Below are 11,226 nucleotides of genomic sequence, written 5' to 3'. Positions count from 1 at the left end.
TTATTTTTTTGATGAAATATGCCCTCTAAGATACCTGTGGTTTTAGGTCTAAGCTTTTTTAACGTCATGGGGAGACTTGTTCTCAATATTAATGGCTGTGAAATAACAAAGTGGATGATCTGTCTTCATTATCTTTAAGAGCCTTTTTTTCTCTTAATGGAGAGCAGAATTCTCAAACAGGAAAACTGTCACCCCATGTCTGTGATCTAATCCTTTGTAAGATTTTGGGTTGGCTTCAAATGGGTCAACGTGAGTGGGCTAAGGAAAGATGAATAGCTAAGCTCTACGTGTATGTCAGCCTTCCTCTGATCTGCATCTGTTACCTTATTCTAGCTTGTATAAGCAACTGAAGGTCTCACAGATTTGGTATGTTATAGTTTAAGTTGATTTAAGACACATCTTTGTGAGCTTCTCTAAAACTAAATTAATATAACATAGTTCATGATGACTAGATCTGAAGACAAGCATCTGAAGCAAATATTCTTTACTTACATTGGTAGCTGAGTCCTTTCTTCAGCTGTGTTAAAAGTACCACGTATAGTTTCAAGGTGATTATTTAACCACTGTGATGCAGATGTGTTTTCTGTTAAATGATTTTAGAACCATTTTTACAGAGTGATTAAAGAGTACTTGTGTGATAATATTTTTTATCATATTCTAAAACTTATGTAGCTTTTACAGAAGCAATGTGTAATTTTTGGAGATCCTAATTTCTAAAGACTTTTATTTTCACTACTTAATTAAAAATAGGGTGTCCTGCATCACCACATCTCTTAATATCCTATTTGAAATGCTGTGATGGAGAAAGCCACCATGGAATTATTGTTTCTTATGAGTTTCTGATTTTGTTTTTTTAAATGAGATTGTACTGCATATCAGTCTGGATATTTCTCTTGTTTACTAAAGGAATTTTAAAGTCTTGAAACTAGGGAGCATGTAAATGTCAGCTTTCTGCAATTTGTTGCTAGTCTAGAGAAGTATAACTGAAAAGCTTACCCTGTGCCTTGGGGGAATTGCGTGTATTGCATCTCCTGATGTGCCATTAATATTCAGCTGCAGTCCTTAAATATGCACAGCAATTAAATATTTTATTAGAGGAAAAGAAAAATTCTGTACCTGCTATTAAAAGATGTATTTGTTTAGCTTGTTTACTAACTACCTCTTCCACTTTTGGAACATCTGCCAGGTAAGACTGTTAAGTGATTAAATGAACAGGGCCTGATTCTCCAAGGGGAGTTGACTGTGGTCCTGTATTCTAAGTACTTGAAGAGTCTTACTGAGACATAAGATACTACAAGGGCTGATGTTTCCTGCAGTAATCCTTTAGATTTATATCTTATGTCTAGACTATTGACTACAGCGAATTACTGCTGCTTTGTTGACTTTTACATCAAACTTTAGAGCTGGTTTATAGCTGGATGGCTTCTGGAAAACATTGAGGTAGTCACCTAGAGGAATTTGTATTTATCCAAAAAGTTATTTAACACTGTAAACCCAGACAAGTGCTACTTGTTCATGCAAGAAGATCTAAATCCTGTCACTACTGTCATATTCACAGAGCAACTGCTGTCCCAAAAAACCCCACAGTGTTAGCAACATTTTCATATGCGCAGCTGACTAGTGCATGTTGTTCATCTGCTCCCACAAGTATGTTGTAACTAGAGGTGGATTGTACATGTACAATGTACACACAAATATAGTTTCATCTGTTCAAATACTTTGGTCCTGTAGCTCTTGGTACACTTGTGGCTAGTGAGCTGTTCAAATTCTCTTTCTATGCCATGACTACTGGTTGAGCTGTACTGGTGTTGGGATCGCTGGGTGGTGTGAATCTTAAGTTTGGAGGGAAGGCAAGCCAGCAGAGGCTGCAGGGACCTGCCTTGGTGTGTCATGCTGGCATCTGGTTGTTTGCAAACACTAATCTGCACTACAACATAAAATTGGACCACTGGAGAGCTGTTCTCACCGCCTGGTTGTGGATCATTCCCAGATTTATCTCTGGGCTGGATTCCCTTTGGACTGGTGAGCAGCCTGCTCCCAAACTGGATCCAGTTCTGCCTAGTTTCCTTATGGTAGGAGTTGCATATTTGTGCCTGTGTTCTTTAGCCGGCAAAAACTATTCTTTGGCTAGCTCACTGCTCTCTAGTGTCTGCTCACTGTGCTAGAGCAGTGTTTGTGGTGGCTGGGCTGCCCTGTATACAGCGTGGCTTCTATACCTTCTGCTCTGTCGGAGTTCATCGCAACAATAGGTGGCCACTACGTACCATGTCAGCAGGAGCACACTGTGACAGGAGACTTACCCTGTGAGTTCTTGTTCCTAGACAGCTTAAAGAAACTCTCGCCTGAGTTGGAATGTCAGTGGTCTGAAGCTCTTTGGTGATCCACCTTCTCCAGTAAAGTCCTGTGGCAGTTCTGGAAAGGGTGTTCTTTATGTATCTCCTTTTCTTTCTATGTGGTGGTACTTTAGTCCTATTTCACACTCTGCTTTCAGGTTCAAGGAAGGTTTTCTCAGTTCTAAACCAGTTAACAGATTAAAATTGGAAGTTATGGATTAAGTAGTTTAATCCATAATTAGGTTATGGATTAAATTTTGTATATGTTAATCTATTAAACTGAAAGGATTTTAAAATATTTGAAAAGTTTTTAGAAACTTTTACACATTTTCTTCCCTATGGTCCTTGAACTGTCATGGGTGGAAGCAGACAAGAGAGCCAGTTTTACTGTAAGAAAGCAAGCCTGTAACTTTAAAATGTATTTTTAAAAGTACATTATACAATTACCTAACAGGAAGAGTTTCATGTTAAGTAGCTACTGTTGCCTTTATAAATGCTACATATAATGTATTTAATAGAAACACTAAAAAAAGTTTTGAACAATTGAGGACAGAGACAGTGTCACCTATGAGAGAGGGACAATTACTGGATGCATTTTTTGAAAATACTAATTTAAAATTCCAAGATGACATAGAGACTCAAGGGTTGTAGTGCCTTTGAATTTCAATGGAAACATTATGTTTTGTGATGGTCCTTCTGTCAGTTCTGGCCCTTCTATGTAAAATGTGTATTTATGAATCAGAGAGTCAATGGAGTTAGTTTTACTGGCTGTGACCCCTCATTCTCACCATCATCAGCTTGGTATACATTTTCTCTTAAGTATGTTCAATTTTTAAATTGAAAAATTATAAAATCGCTAACTGCTTATGACTTTTTTTCTCAGTAATAAGGATAGTACATTCTAGTACAAATTGTCTTTTTGTAGATTTGCTCTTAAAATCATTTAAAAGATCTTACCTTAAGTCTGTGGATATTGCCCTGGTCATTCTGGGTAGTCATACCCTCTTGGTAACGGGGAGGGAATTGGTATTTTGGTGGCTGGAAAGATGGTGTGATGTGAGGCGGTCCTATTGACCTAGAATACTGCTCTTGGGAGGTAGGTGGTACCGAAGGTGGTATCCATAACTGAGGTGAAGGTGAAGCCCTGCACTCATGTACAGGGGCTTTGCGAGGTTTCAGGACATCCAGTTCCACATCAGCATGGCTCAACTGGGAGTTTCTCTGAAACATCACAGACTGTGATCCAGGAACCTTCCTGTGATACTTGCAAAACCAGTAAACCAGTATTATTAGAGCCACCCCAGCAGTGACACAAAGACTGCTTAGTAAGGCAGATGCAGTCTTCCTAATTGTGGAGTCATTCTTGTCTTGAAGTGTAGGCACAGTACTGTTGAAAGACCCATCGAATGGCTTTGTAGTGGGAAAGCAGACTTCACTATATGCAATGTTGAAAATGACATCAATTTTGTATTCTGGCAACATTGCTTGGACAAAGTGTGGGCTAACGTACCCATCCGGCACTCTTAATTTCTCTAGTGCTTCCTGGATTTCATCTTTTGCGCACCAGCTGGACGACCTGTTGGCACTTGTACACAGTGAACTGTTATACCATGAGATTACTGTGGACCCAGGTTTGAGAGTGGTCACCATGATGTCTTTGGGACTGCTGGAGTTGAAATAGAGGGAGAGCTTCTCTAGAAACAAACTAATCCTTTTCCTCTCTCTCAGGAAAGAGTAGTAGCTGTTTTTTGTTCGGACAGTGTAAAGGTGGCATGGTACATTTGTGGGCTTCAGAAGCTCAATGGTGAAGGATTCCCAGGCAGTCAGTCCTCCTGAATCTGTGGCAGACAGCACAAACTCCTGAGGTGAATACTGGAGATCAATATCAAGGGGATAGCCATGCATGGTTTGCTGAGAGCTGTTAAATTGCAGCCAGCTTTCTGATCCCGATGGAGAGCCATCAGCTGGAGTGATTTGTAGAGATAACTGAGTTGAGTTGCCATCTTCCTCATCGTAAAATGTGTTGGCAGGTATAGGAAAAAAGAAGAGGGATCCGATAGTTGCTGTTAGAAATTTAATGGAATGAACAACCTTTGGGGAAGTGTTTTCTTGCCCTTTAGAGAGGAGGGAGAAAAGGAAATGAAACAATTATGTGGAAAAAATATTTATCTGATAATGATAGCAAATAAATCTTGTCAGCCACATAGTATTATGGAGCATGTTGGCTAGAAGGGACCTCTGGGGGTCATCTAGCCAACCTCCTGCTCAAAGCAGAGCTGTAGCCAAGACGAAATGAGATCAAGCATGGCTTTGTCTAGCTGAGTCTTGAAAACTTCTCAGGATGAAGGTCCCAAGTCTGGGTGACTTGTTCCATTGCTGTGTTACCCCTGAGTGAAAAAGTTTTCCTGATGTCAGAACCTCCTGAGATGCAGTTTTGGGGCTATTGCCCCTTGTTTTATCATCTTCAGAAGAGAAGTGTTACATTGCTCTCTAGACTCCTTTCTGAGAAATAGTACTTAGGGATTTTATTTAGGATCAACAGAACCCCCCACTGCTTTTCTTATGTTATTTCCTTTTGTGATAGACATTGCAAATCATTCTTTCCTGTGAAGTGAGTAACTGAGCACAACCACTTAGCTACAGCATCATTTTGGAAGACAATCTGAAGTTTTTTTTTTTAAATAACTTTCTCTGACTGCTTTAAGATGGAAATGTGTTGAAAATCTAGAGTTTCTGTAGTATCCTTAAATGGGGTTCACATACTAGTCCTTGGGAGCCTTAGACTGCAAATACATGGGTGATAACTATCTAAAATCCAATAAAGCACCCTGTTTTGTTTTTCTGTATTTTTTCCAAACCCAAGGCTGACAAGACCAACTCAACATATAATCAGAGGATAATCTTAAAAGCAATTAAAAAGGTTCAAGTTGAGATTTTAGTCTTAAACAGATTAATTCAAAGCTAAAATATAGAAAACAAAAGAGAAATTATCTTTAAAACATCTGCTTTACATTGTGTGATAACTAATAGCTAATGTCTTGTAAATCAGAAGCAAGCCGCTTCAGCTGCTGTCCTTTCTTAGCCTGCATTCAAATGGGTGGATGGCATTTGTTTTTTCAAGGGGCGGTGGGCCTGTCACCTCACAGAGCCTCTGACCTGTGAATGACAATGGCAGATGATGAGAACTGGCAAGGGAAATTCTGGACTTGCCTCACTTCTACTGAAACTTAAGCTTGTAATAGTACTGTAAAGCGTTGTCCTTGATTACACCTTAGGAGCAACTTCATTTGCTTAACTGTATTTAGATATATGTTTATTTAAAGAGTTGTAAATATGTACAACACTGTTCTTTCTAGTCTAACATATTAGTCAGGTTTTGTACAGTGCCTTCCCAAACAATAATATCTTATTCTAGTATCTTCTACACAGAAATACCACGATATGCCTCTTGGGTGATGCATTTACTTCATGGTGGCAGTTAAGTATGTCTCATTTCTAATGCTTTAAATATCAAAGAGTAAGGGCAGTGTTCCTTCCTATTATTGTGAAATTCTTGCTTGATTTTTTTTTTAATTTTGTGTTATGGAAAGCTTATGTAAACTTCAAGGCCCTTCCTTGTATGATTGGATGGTCTACTAAAATCCAAGTTTGGATTACCGTTTGAAGCTGCCCAACAGGAGACTGCCTGGTACTGTGATACTTTAACTATCTCTAGACTCTAGCACAGATACCATTAACAGGGCTGTCATCAGGCGTTAACCTTGATTTGCCTTCATTCCCAACATTAAGTTTGCAGGGACCCCTGGGCGCATGCTTGCACAAGCTGAGATCCTCAGAAAGTGCAGAAGCTCATGATTATTTCCACATGAAGTGTCCTCTTGGGAAACAGACACAACTCCTGAAGAAACAATTCTTAACTCTGCAAAGAATCAGTCCCAGCCCTGACATCTGAGTGCTCTGTCAATCAGATTCTGAAATGGTGCTTATGTACGAGGTAATTATTAAAACATGTTATTGTTTCATCTTCTATTTCCAGCACTGATCATGGATTTTTTGTTTGGGGATTTTATAAGAATACGTTTGTTTTTTCTTTATACCATTGAGCTGTGTTTAGCATCAAGACTAATTTCAGATTTATCAGGCAAGTACTGGGTGTCTTGTTATCGTGCCACTTCTGGCGGCGGCAGACACCCTGCCTGGGACAGGATTACTTTGAGTGCTGCGCATCTGCCCAATTTGAAGAGCTCCTATGAATATGTGAGTGGACACCAAGTAGGCTGTAGGATGATAAAATGTGGTGACAAAGAGAGAAGATTTCCTTTCAAATGTGACAGGTAAAGTTTGCTGGCAGGCTCAAGGAGTAAGGGAGAAGATCAGGACGCAAGGAGTTCTGCAGCCTGTGACAAAAATGTTCCTTTCTTCCCTCCATTTCTGGATCTCATTTTTTTGAGTTTTCTAGACTTCAGGATAAGCACGAATTTGCAAGATTGAGTAAAATCATGCCCTAATCTTATCCTCTCGTATATATTACCTAATGTAAATAGTAGGGAGGGATTAATTTGGAAGGACATGAATCTTTAGGTCATAATAGTTTTGAGGACTGGATGGGTTCTAGTATAGGAAAACAGAGATACCTTGGAAGATGGATGAAAAAGTTGATGATAAGTATGTTCAGAAGTAAGAACACAGAAGTAAACTTTTTACCTGGGGTTATATTCTGAAGCTCTTGTGAAACAGAAAAGGGAGGAAGAATCCATGTACTTTGCATGGACTGTAGTCTTTCAGATATGGGAAATAGCAAGGTGCTTGGATCCTGGTGCGATGGCAGTAGTGTCTGAACCACCTCTGAAAATGAGATCATTACAGTATAAGGTGAAAGATTGTTTATGTAAAAGGGATCTTATGTTAATAATTTGCTATAGTCTTGGGAATGTAGTTTAAAAGCTTTTCTGGCATGTGACTGAAAACTCTTTGCCAGTATCTGCCAGCATGGGAAGGAAGCTAGTGTTCAACCTCCCCTTTAGAAAATGGGGGAACTCTTTACCCAAGTGGCTTCTTTCACTGGAGCAGAAAGATATTTTTTAACATCTCTAGATGGCCTGTGTTTGCAAGAGTGTTAATAACAGTATTGTTAGGGCTGTGTTGTTAATATGTGGGCTTTGACAGGTGCTTGCTTGGACACCTGATTGCAATCCTAACTATTTCAGACTACAGTCTTGCACTATGGTTAGAGACTCAATGTGGGTCTAGTAAAGTTTTACAAAGATGGTGCTGAAGGGCATTAACAAGGTCAATGCATTAAAAATAGGGGCAGTCAGGTCACTCTAGAATGAAGGAATAATTTGGCTCAGAATGCTGCACTTAGTATTTAAGATCTACCATGTGTACCTTTTTACAGATGTAATGTAAGTGGATTCAGACATAATCCTGCAAATTTATCCAGCTGGTCCTACAAACATACCATCTCTGTAGTCTGCTGTATACTTAAGCCTGAGTCATAGATTCATGCAGCTGGAGGAGAAGGCAGACTATAAATGGTGTCTGGTCCAATTCTTTACTCTTTAGGATACTCAACTACTCCTGTGTCATTTCTGATAAATATTTATTGTTCTGTTCTTAAAAACCCTCCACAATGTTCCCCAAGCATCTCTTCTAATGTTTTATTATCCTTACTGTGAGAAAGTTTATCTAATGTCTTAACTTAAATCATCTTAACTGCAATTGAAGGTCATTAGTACTTCTTCAGTTCCCAGGGGATACTGAGAGCGCTGCTTTCATCTTTTCGGCAAACTGTTACATAAACCTGGATCTTTCATCAGTCTTCTAGACTAATCATTTCAGTTTGTCATGTTTTCTAGACCTCTGACCATCCTTGTGTTCCTCCGGAGCTTTTTCAATGGGTCTACATCTTTACTTAGATAGGACAGCCACAGCTGTGTCCGATCGTTCAGCTGAGCTGTTGTCTGTACCAATTTGAGCAAAAAATTACTTTCCCTTATGATGAACACTGCTGCTGACATCCCTAGTGCTGTGAAGTCATGCTTTTACAGAAGAAACTGTATCAAACTATTCTGTCAGGACTCTCAGGGCAGGAAAGAAGATGAATAGAAAGTCAAGTCTTAAACATACCCATTATACTACTGGACAGATGAGAAGTGGCATTAAATAAAGTCACCAGAGGTACTTCTACAGCATCCGACTTGATGTCTGAGATCTTGTGTGACTCCAGGGTAGGCTTGGTGACATTTGGCAAAATTCTTCTTGTTCCCAGATCTCTGTCTGAATGCAATTCCTTTGTGCCACTGGATAACGTACTTGCAGACTGCATCTCTGTTCTGAGCATGCTGCTGCCATAAGAAGAATGAAGTACATTTGTTGGTCTGGATAGCTCAGGCATGTCAAAGCTAGAAAAGTCTACTGGCAGAGTAAGAACTGGAGTGGTATCAGGATGGGACAGAATGATCAGACTTGGTTCATAAGATGCTTCAGCTCTACTAGGGAAAGTACTGTACAACATGCTAGAAAAGCAGGCTGAGGCTTCAGGACTGAAATTCAATTTGGGATAGAGAGTCTGTGCTTCTCTCTGGGTTACAGAAGAAACTGCGCTTTTCCCTCCAGCAAATGGAAACCCACTGGGCTGTGGGATAGTCATAAAAGGTTTAGATAACTGTTCATAGTCATTAGCGAACACTTGGCTCAGACTGCTACTTGCTAGCACAGGTGGAAATGTGTCATCGATGGGAAATGTGAAGTCAGACAAAGTTGTGGCTTTTACTGAAGCTTTTGCGAATAGTGAAGGGAGTGTTTCTGGAGAGAGGGATGCACTAGAAAGCATTTCAAGTTCTGGAAAGTGGCTTTTTGCCTCATCGCTGTAATCTGGTATTTCTGATACTGACATTGCTTCTGGCAAAAATACATTAAATTCTGTCTTAGAAGGAAGTGCCTCTGCTGAGCTGTGAGGCCATTCATGAAGAGTGTTTATGACCCACATGTACATGGAGCTGGAAAGCTGGTCTGAGTCTGAAGTGATGTCCTGTAGGAAATGGTATGTGGGTACTTGGGATTTACTAGAGAGGAAATATGAGTCTGTTTCAGGCACGTGAGGCTCTGGCTGCTCTAACAGCAAGGATGTGCCAGAAGGTCTAGTGGGCGGCACTTCCAGCTCAGTGAAGAGAAGTGTTGTTTTAGTAATCGGTGAAGGTGAAACATTTGGGAAATTAGAGTCTGCAAACATAATAGATAGCGGTGGGTTAGTTGGCGTGTCCCATGCTGAGTCCACTTCTAAGGTGACCAAACTTTCTTGACTTACTAGATGGATATTATTCTGCATCTTGTAACTTGCCATCATTATGTTTTCTTCACAGAAGGATGATAAACTCTGCGTAGGTGATACCACAAGTTGGGTGAGTAAGTGGCTTGCCATAGTAGAGGACAAAGGCCTGAAAGCATCTCCTGCAGCTGGTCTCTGGGTAATTCTAATTGGTTTTAATGTAGGTGTTGGCGTGATTATTAATCGCCTACGTTGTCGTCTTGGAGACTTTCTTTCATCATTACCTCTCCTAAGTATTCTCCAGCCTGCAACTTCATACCCTAGCAGCTGTGAGAGGTGATGTGAGTCAATGTTGTGTTGCAGGACTTGGATGAATTCATGGAGCACAGCAAATCCTCCACACTTCACAGGCCAGGAGAGTCCTACGTAATGGTTCACCATAAAGTCAATGTGCCCCGTGTCTTCAGCCACTACAGTCAGGCTCTGGGAGCCTCTGTGTGCCAAATCTGTGTATTGCAACAGGGTTAGCAGGGAGGAATCCAGGTGGAGATATTCAGCCATTGTGCATACGATGTAGAGGCGTTCCTGTACTTCCAGGATTTCTGCTCCAGCAGAGAGAATGATTTCAGCAGAAGTGATGGGAACTTCCTTCCCACACCTGATATTGAAAGTCCAAAATTGCATTGGTTAAGAGCTGTTTATCTGCCCCCCCTGTTTTTGTGAAGATACCTGTTTGGATTTAGTCTATCATCTTACGCACATGCGTTGCTCAAAATTTTACCTGAGTCCAAAACTTCCTCCTACAGGATATATGAATGTTTCCCATTCCATTAACTTCAGTGAGCACTAGGTGTGATCCCATTGCTTGTGTAGAGCACAGCAGCATGGTCTGAATTTACCAAACACTGTCCTCATTATGTGGACTTGGAAGTAATTCACTTAAGAGATATTCCCTGTCCATTAGACATCAAATGTAGCTACTTACATTAAGAAAGTACCATCAGTGGAAGTAGTGTCTTGTGGGAGGCAATTCAGAGCCTTGCTGGGAGCCTGCTTCTCTCCCTGCTGACAGAAGACCTCCAGTTCCTAACTGGGACAGGGAGGCTGGATGCCACCTGTACAGCGGCCACCTGGAGAATCAGTGCCCCAGCGCCGCTGGGCTTGCAGTCTTCATGCCCGTGCTTGCTGTGCACTACCGCTCTGGGGCAGCGAAGCCTGCTGCTTTTAGATTCAATGTGTGCTCATTCAATATTTTGGGGGTGTTTTTTTGTTTGTTTTGGTTTGGTTTTGTTTCCCTGATGTCATATTTCCATTGTAGGAAAAAAACCACCCTGTGTCAGTTAGGGAGCACCCATCTACTTTTTTTAAACACACACACACCCACCCTGCAATGATTAGGGCAAAAGCTGTTGGAAGCTAGCATTACTCACTCGTAGCTGTTTGGCATGTGGTTCAAGCTCCCCTCTGTGTCCAGGAATAAGATGCCATCCTGAACACGGATGGTGAAATTTCCAGCAGCTCTCAGTGTTTTATCGGCATGTGTCGTTCCAGAGGCAGCTATGTTCAGCAGGTATACTCCGCTCTCCCCTGCCATCGGCAGTCCTTGCAGCATGTTTGTATTGG

This window comes from Aquila chrysaetos, chromosome 17, assembly GCF_900496995.4.
Source record: "Aquila chrysaetos chrysaetos chromosome 17, bAquChr1.4, whole genome shotgun sequence".
NCBI lineage: Eukaryota > Metazoa > Chordata > Aves > Accipitriformes > Accipitridae > Aquila > Aquila chrysaetos.
The sequence above is the reverse complement of the archived record's forward strand: the minus strand, read 5'-3'. Positions refer to the sequence as shown.